A 7,893-nucleotide genomic window follows, 5' to 3' on the forward strand; every position below is an offset into this window, starting at 1 on the left:
TTGGCCTGGTGCTGGGGTTGCAGGTGATTGTATGTTGGCCCATACAGGACGGTAGTAGTTTTGGCAGGAGTCCTGATCCAAGCGGTTGCTCTGGTGCAGACAGCAGTAGCGGTAGTGGCAGGTCCCACAACAATATTTGTATGTGCTATTGGTGCAAAAAAAGGTCGGATCATATTTGCCCCCAACATCATAGTAACCTCTACAAACGTCCATATCCACAAATCGCCTTGGTATTGGGGCCACCTGGGCAGCAACAAGTGGCGGCTTTAGAGCATCGGCTGTCATGTTCCCGGGGAGCATGATTTGCGGCAAAGGTTTCGGTGGAATCTCAGATATTTTCATGGCCAGCTCCGAATTGCCAGCAGACTTCATTCTTTGCTTGTTACCGTGGCTGGTAAAAAGTACAAAAGTTGCACTGCTTGGACTCCCATTTGCTGCCTGATGCTCAGTGGAGCTCGTCACCATAGCAATGACAGGAGAAAACATCAAAAAGAGAACTAAAGAACACATCCTGTGACAGGCAATTGAATTCATTTTTGTAAATCAAAGTTCAAGGTGTCCAGTGTTCCAGATGTTGACTTTATGCTGTGCAGCTCTCTCCACTCAGTCTGTTAGCTATAGCATCACCTGCAAAAAGAGACTGAAGTATCAGCCCACACTGCAAAGTGCTGAGAAAACAGTTATCTAATGAACAGGGAAATGTGGGAGTGCATGTAAACATCAAGTGGAAGGGCTGGGATCCGTGAAGAACTGCTGTTTTGTCCAAGCCCTATACTTTTTGATGTCTTCTTATTCATTGTGCCCGGCTGCTTTTTTACCTAATGATCCAGGCAGTGTGCTCAGTATCTCCAAGGTCTTTAATCAAATGACAACACATATGCTCTACATTAACAAAACATGTGGCAATTTATTAGATGTGCTGAAAATTCAGACAACACTTTAGTCAAAATGATGATACCCACACTAGATTTTCCAAATGCTGTAAACTGACAGATGTGATGCAAATCCTGAAAGCACATGCAAAACAAATACTGCAAATCTGCTCACAACACAGTGAAGGGGGAGTTAGGGTGATTCTAAGGGCCTGTGAGTGAAAGGGGAGCTAAAAACTTTGCCTGTCTGCAGGGAAGCTTAACCTGCTAGTGATTTATTTTGTATAGATCACCATGCCTTGTGCTTCAAGGAACAAGTTGTGGTTATGAAAATGGGACAGACAGTTGGATGGATGTTTCTCTGTCACATACTGTACAATATCATTGTTTCCTAATATGAAATAGCTTAAACTAAATGTAGCCTGCAGATGGAGACAAAGCTCCAAAATGCTATGAAGGCTGAGGGTCCAGTCTGTGATGCTTTTTGTAATGAGCTGGGTTTTTAGCTGAAGCAGTGGCTGCAGCCTCTGAGGATTCCTTCTGAGGGTTACCCCACTCATCAGGGCCGCCGAGAGAAAATCCGGGCCCCGGTACGAAGAAGGTGTGTGGGCCCTTATACAAAATTCTACACACGTGGAATGAACACGTGAGAACACTCGTTGATAGTCACTTTCACAAGTTTTTGTGGATTGACTGCTGCCAAGTACCCTGTGACACACGTGCCTTTTTAATTTTGAAACTAAACAGACTTGCAAATTTAAAAAAAGACAATAAAAATAAAATAAAATAAATAAATGTTCAAATTGCAGTGATCCCCGCCTATCGCGGAAGTTATGTTCCAGACCCATCAGTGAAAGGTGAAAAGCCGGAATATACTGAAAGACCATATAAATGATCATTTCTTAAAAATATAGTTTAAGCCTTAAAATACCCCTCCCATACACTTTATACACATGTAAACTTATTAAAACACACTTTGTAAACACATATGATATGATATGATAATTTAACACTTGCACATTTGCTGTGTAGCACCCATCTACCTCGCGGATCTTCTCAGCTTATACAAACCCACCAGCACCTTACGCTCTACTGATGCACACCTTCTATCGGTTACCTTTAACACTTTACAGTGTGCAGTGAGTGTTGTTTTTACAGTATTAATCTTTATTAACTCTAATAGTGTTCAATTTACACCATAGGGTAAGTCAATGAGTCTCCACCTCCACACATCTGCCCCATTTTAATATGCGCACAAGTCATGAGGATCAGAAGAGCCATCCCAGATTTACCCACCATCATGAGAAAGACTCTGACCAAAAAGGACCTTACAGCTTTTTCTTGTTTTATGTTGAAGTTTTGCTGGCTCAGTTATGACTGTTTTTGGAGATTTGGGATCTGTGCTCTTGGTGGTTTTTTCCTAATGTGTGGTTTTATAGCATGTGGACATCAAGTCAGAGGAAAAACTCTAGGAGAAGTACAGGACAAGTCTCCTGTGTGGTATATGATTTAGAAGGGTAGGGGTATATTTGATTGCTGGTGCTGCCCTTGTAGAGCTGGGCGGTATGACCAAAAATTTATATCACGGTATTTTTCAAAATTATATCGATGTCACGGTATTTGACGGTATTTTTTTTTTTCCATGCATGATTAGGTGTTAACCCCATTTCCTAATAAATTAGAGAATAATTACTGCAGTATATTGGCTTACATTGACCGGACTAGTATTAACCCAGGTTTGATTGGTCTCACAAAATGCTGCTGTTCACAAAGAGGTGACAGTGGCACTCATAATTGTAATGAGGTTAAGAAATCAGAATTCATGACTTGCAGTCAAAATACACAACACTTTATTGTGCAAGTTTTGCAACTTGAAAACATCTTTAAGCTGGCTACAATGTAAACAATATGTCCCCTGTAACTGCAAAATGAAAACTTTATCCACTGGACTTTCATTAAGGCAAATTACCTAAAACAGATAAATACAAAAGGAGTGAAACTTTTCACTTTGTGAAACATTAATAATATTACTTCAAGTCCAACCAGGTAGTATTCAAGTATTTAAAATATAAAAGAAGTTTAACTTGAAAACTTCTTAAACAACTAAACCAGGGGTCGGCAATTAAGTTTGGCCTCGGGCCAGATTTTTTCCAAGCCATTACATGGCGGGCCACAACCAAAACAATGGCTAATTTGTTTGATGTCTGGCCTGTTTGAAAGAAGTGTTTTAATTTTCACAATAATATGACGCCTATGTCCGTTGTTTGAGTGACAACTTGTGTTTTAGAGACTATTGGAATTTCAGCACCAGACGCTGTCCGCTGACGTCATTTGTTTTTGCATGTTGAGCGTTCGCTCTGCACCTCGCTGATGCGCTTATTCACCCTCGTATCCAGATATAACAAATAAGAATTTAGATCGTTTGAAATATTTCTGTTCTGAAAAATGAGGTTTCCAAATAAAGAGCTTTTTTGAGACTGTCAGTCTGATTTTTAAAAAATATCATTTATTTATTTTCATTCTCTAGTTCAAACAATCTCACGGGCCAGATGTTTTTGCTTGCGGGCCACATGTGGCCCGGGGGCCGCTAATTGCCGACCTGTGAACTAAACCTTCACTAAGGCAACTTGCCTCCATACGGACTTTGCTTCAAGATGAGGTATATTCATACACACATTTAAACAAATAATAAATAGTAAACTAAAAGTATGCAACTTGCATAAATAATACTATTGCTCAACCCCAGGAACAGTACACTGTATTCAAGTATCAAAAATATAAAAAGTGCAATATGGCTTGCAGGCGGAGGTGGTGAAGCAAATTGCTTGTGTTGCCTCCTGCGGCTACAACTTTAGCCCGACAACATTTACATATTATGGTTGTTTGATCAACGTCAGATTTTTTAAAGCCGAAGTATTTCCACACAACCGACATGGCCCCTCTTTTCGGAAGAAGTTCCTCTTTGTACGTGACATTTTCTTCGTTCATGCTGTTCACCGCTCAACACACACAGGCCGTGCTTCCGCCGCTCTCATGCAGACGCATACAGCTTGTTTGGTACCACCGCAAAACAATCCCCCTCTCAAACAATGTCCCGCGGCGGGACGTTCCACCGCTCTGTGTTCCCGACGCTTTGTACGCACACACTCACCGGTATTGGGGTATATGAAAAATGAATATCATTAAAAAAAAAAAACTTCGGTATGAAAAGGTATACCGCCCAGCCCTATGCCCTTGGATAATTAACATATGTGGAAAGGTGTCAGGATAGTTGCGATACCCTTTTCTGTGCAGTTCCTGGTACCACCCACTCCCTTGTAGACCATTGGTGCTGGATGTATATTTGCATAGCATGATACAGTATTGTCTTTGACTTAATCGAGTCACGGAGGACGGCTTAGGCCGGTAGCTTACTATTCCAGAAAACTAGATGCTGTCGTGTGTTCACTCCCGGTGTGTCTTAGAGCGGTGGCTGTGGCAGTAGAAGTGGTTCTCATGTTGTCAGATCTAGTGCAGATGCATCCGGTCCAGGTTCCTGCCTCCCACGCTGTGTATACCATCCTTACACAGGTGAAACCATCACACCTGACAGTCGCCCAGCTTACACATTATCAGAATGTGCTGATAACCATAGCTAACGTGACCATAGAACGATGCAGCACACTTAATCTGGCTACACTGCTCCCCAATGAAACTGAGGAAGACGAACACAGCTGCGTAGAAGTGACTCAGGCCTTATCAAAACCCAGGGAGAGTTTGGAGGAAGACCCCCTGGGAGGGGGTGTGGAAAATGATCATGAAAATGGGGAGCCGCCCACGGCCTATGCAGTGGTGAGTCCAGAAGGGAAGCTGATAGATGGCGGAAGATTACCGAAGACGTGGTCAGAACAGGTGGTTGAATTGTTTGCTGACCATGTGGGGCCCGCATGGGATGCACTTGGGCTGACATGGGAAACTGTTTGGAAACTGTTTCTGAAGATTAGAAAGCTGAGTTCCTGGTGATTTTTTTTCCTGATATGTGGGAAGAAAAACTCTAGGAAACGTACAGGGCACATCTCCTGAGTGGTATATATAGATATAGTGGTATATATAGGGATAGAGGTGTATTTGATTGCTGGTCCTGCCCTTGGATGGTTATCATATGTGGAAATGTGTCAGGACAGTTGTGATACCCTTTTCTGTGTAGTTCCTGGAACTGCACATTGTCACCTCCTCTGGAAATTCCTGTTAAAATGTGGATGCCCAGAAAAATATATCAGAATACTAAGGCTCTTGCAGCTTCTGTTCTCTATAATGGCAGTCAGACTGAACCATTCAGAGTTGAAACATCATTACTCCCACCCTGATTACAGTATTCATAGCAGCTATCCTCCACCTTATTGGACACAATTTATCCACCGTTGTCCAGATCATATATAGAACTGATGGAAGGCTGTTCAATGTAAATCGCTCCAAAGCCAAGTCCAAACTGTTTTACTCATCCATCATGGAGCTACATTAGATGACATGCAGATGACAATGCTATTGTAGCCCATACAGAAGAAGATCTCCAGTGCTTACTGAATGCTTTTGCCAGGGCCTACAGATTTCTATGAACATCAAAAAGACAAAGGTTCTCCATCAGCCCCCACCAGACCATTCTACATCCCCACCAACAATAACAATTGATGGTGAATGTCTTGAGACTGTGGATAATTTTCCCTATGCGGGAAGCCACCTCTCCTCAAGAGCAGACATCGACCATGAGATACACTACCATATCTGCTGTGCTAGTGGGGCCTTTGCAAAGCTGTGATCTTCTTTTAAAAACCAAGCTACTGGTACATAAAGCAGTTAGAGACCTGGACTACATATAGCAGCAATTTAAGAGAACTGGAATCCTACCACCAAAGGTGTTTGCGTAAGATTCTGCGTGTCAGCTGGGAAGAGAGGCGGACTAACGTCAGCATCCTAGAGGAGGCAAACTGTGACAATATTACCACCACCATCATAAAATACCAGCTAAGATGGACAGGTCATGTAATACACATGCCTGACACACGCCTCCCAAAACAGGTCCTCTACTCAGAGCTCTCTGCCAGCCAGCATGCACCTGGAGGACAGAAAAAGTGCAACAAGGACAACATCAAAACCAACTTGAAGAAATTTCAAATAAACATTTCAAACCGGGAAGATACAGCTAAAAACAGAAGCACATAGAGAAACAGCCTTCATAAAGGAGCCACTCTACTGGAGGACAATCTCTGACAGGCTGCCAAAGTCAAACGGCAGCAAAGAAAGGAGAGAGTCACTGCCAAACAGGCTGCCCCACACCCTACCCCCAGCACCTCATATCCATGTCCACATTGTGACAAGGCTTGTGGTTCAAGAATTGGCCTCTTCAGCCATCTGAAGATCCACAATATGGACCACCCAGGATATTAAAGAAGGTTTTGGGAAACTGGGCTCAGATCTTTAACCCAGTCAGTAACATCACAAGCACATTTTCTGCTTTGGACTTTGCAAATTTATAACATTCTTTTTGCAAAACACTACACCCAGTCCTGTACTTTAGACACAATTCTCAAAACTGAAATCTCTTGTGATCATTTAGAAAACACTGTCATTGAAAATGCTTCTTGCTCACCAGCTGAGGCTGTCTTCAGTATTCCATATCATTTCTAGAATCATATCCCATTGTGGACTTACTCATGACCATCAAGATATTAATAACATATTTAAAGACTTCTATCAAATATTGTACACTTCTGAAGAACAGATCAGTGTACATGAGAACAATGTTTTTAAAGATCTTTCTGCTCCCCATGTCAGGGTCATTCTGGTAGCTGCCCCTTGGGGGTCATGTATCTGTAGCACCCCTAACAAACCTATTATGGCGCTCCCTGAGTTATTTTAATACTTCCCAAATAAATATGTCTAATTCTAGTTTGCTAGGATGTATAGCCCCTCAGTATATATTAATTAAATGCTTACCCAATTGATTATTTGCAAATCCCTCACAATACAGTCAACAATCACAATTTAAATATAACACAATTATAATATGAATCAGTCCCATAAACCCATAAACTCATTAAGCATTGGCGTAGTGTGGTAGCGAGCCACACTACGCCAAATCCACCACTGACCCTCTCTTGGTCCTCCGGCCGCGTGTGGACGACAGTCCCCTCGGTTGTTCCACTCTGCAGCAGTCCAACTTCACAGCTCGCTGGGCTAGCGCCTGTTCAGCCTCTATGATGGCGTCAGCTCCCCGCAATGGCGAGCTAACATTAGCCTACTCTTACGAATGGTGTTTAAGGACCGTAATAACCAAGTGGAGGACATAAGCACGTTCACTGTCCGTTCACAGCACACATACGCCACTGGCTTTAAAGTTTTTTCCACAAACACATGGACTATGTATTTATCAATACTTTATGTCATCCCGAACACACACTAACTCCACCATTTTCCTTCTCCCCCTTCGCGCTCTCTCCGCTCCTCTCGCCACACCCTCCCCCAATTCTTCCTCCACCAATTACAGTACCTCAAACATTTTGTATACCAATCAATGACAGACAGAAAATAAAATACATTGAAATACAAAACTTTAATAAAACAGTAATGACATATTTCAAATAACACAAACTACATTTTTAACACAACATTTTAAACAAACATCTTGTCCAAAATAGGCACGAACTTGAACTGTTTTATTAACAGGGCTACATATCTATACTCTGTAAGAACACAGAATATTTCCTTTACTGTATATGTAACAGTCAGCATGCATACTCCATTGAAGAACCAACAATAAGGATTACATAAAGTGCAACAATGGAACAATCACCTTACCTGTTTTCATTTCTAAAACATCATTTTATGGAAGCCAAACTGCTGTAGCCCAAATTTTCTTCAGTACTGTTTGTCTTCTTGGGTGAGCTCTTCCTCCTGCTCTTCCTCTGCGCTCTCCTCCTCCTCTCTCTCAGTTAATTCCACAGCGGTCCATTGTGTAGCAGTTTGGCACAGACATATCTTCAGT

The 7,893-nt window shown here is 42.1% G+C and overlaps 1 long non-coding RNA gene across 1 annotated transcript; it reads right to left on the reverse strand.

Annotated features, from left to right (window-relative positions):
- Positions 1–260: 260 nt before the first annotated feature.
- On the reverse strand, positions 261–7,346 carry LOC140593613 (uncharacterized). The gene is made up of 3 exons (XR_011994025.1): positions 7,001–7,346; positions 4,287–5,964; positions 261–627 (listed from the first exon to the last, which is right to left on the reverse strand). It is a non-coding gene; the product is annotated as an uncharacterized lncRNA (long non-coding RNA).
- Positions 7,347–7,893: the final 547 nt, after the last annotated feature.

This window comes from Paramormyrops kingsleyae, chromosome 12 (genome assembly GCF_048594095.1).
Source record: "Paramormyrops kingsleyae isolate MSU_618 chromosome 12, PKINGS_0.4, whole genome shotgun sequence".
Classification (NCBI taxonomy): domain Eukaryota; kingdom Metazoa; phylum Chordata; class Actinopteri; order Osteoglossiformes; family Mormyridae; genus Paramormyrops; species Paramormyrops kingsleyae.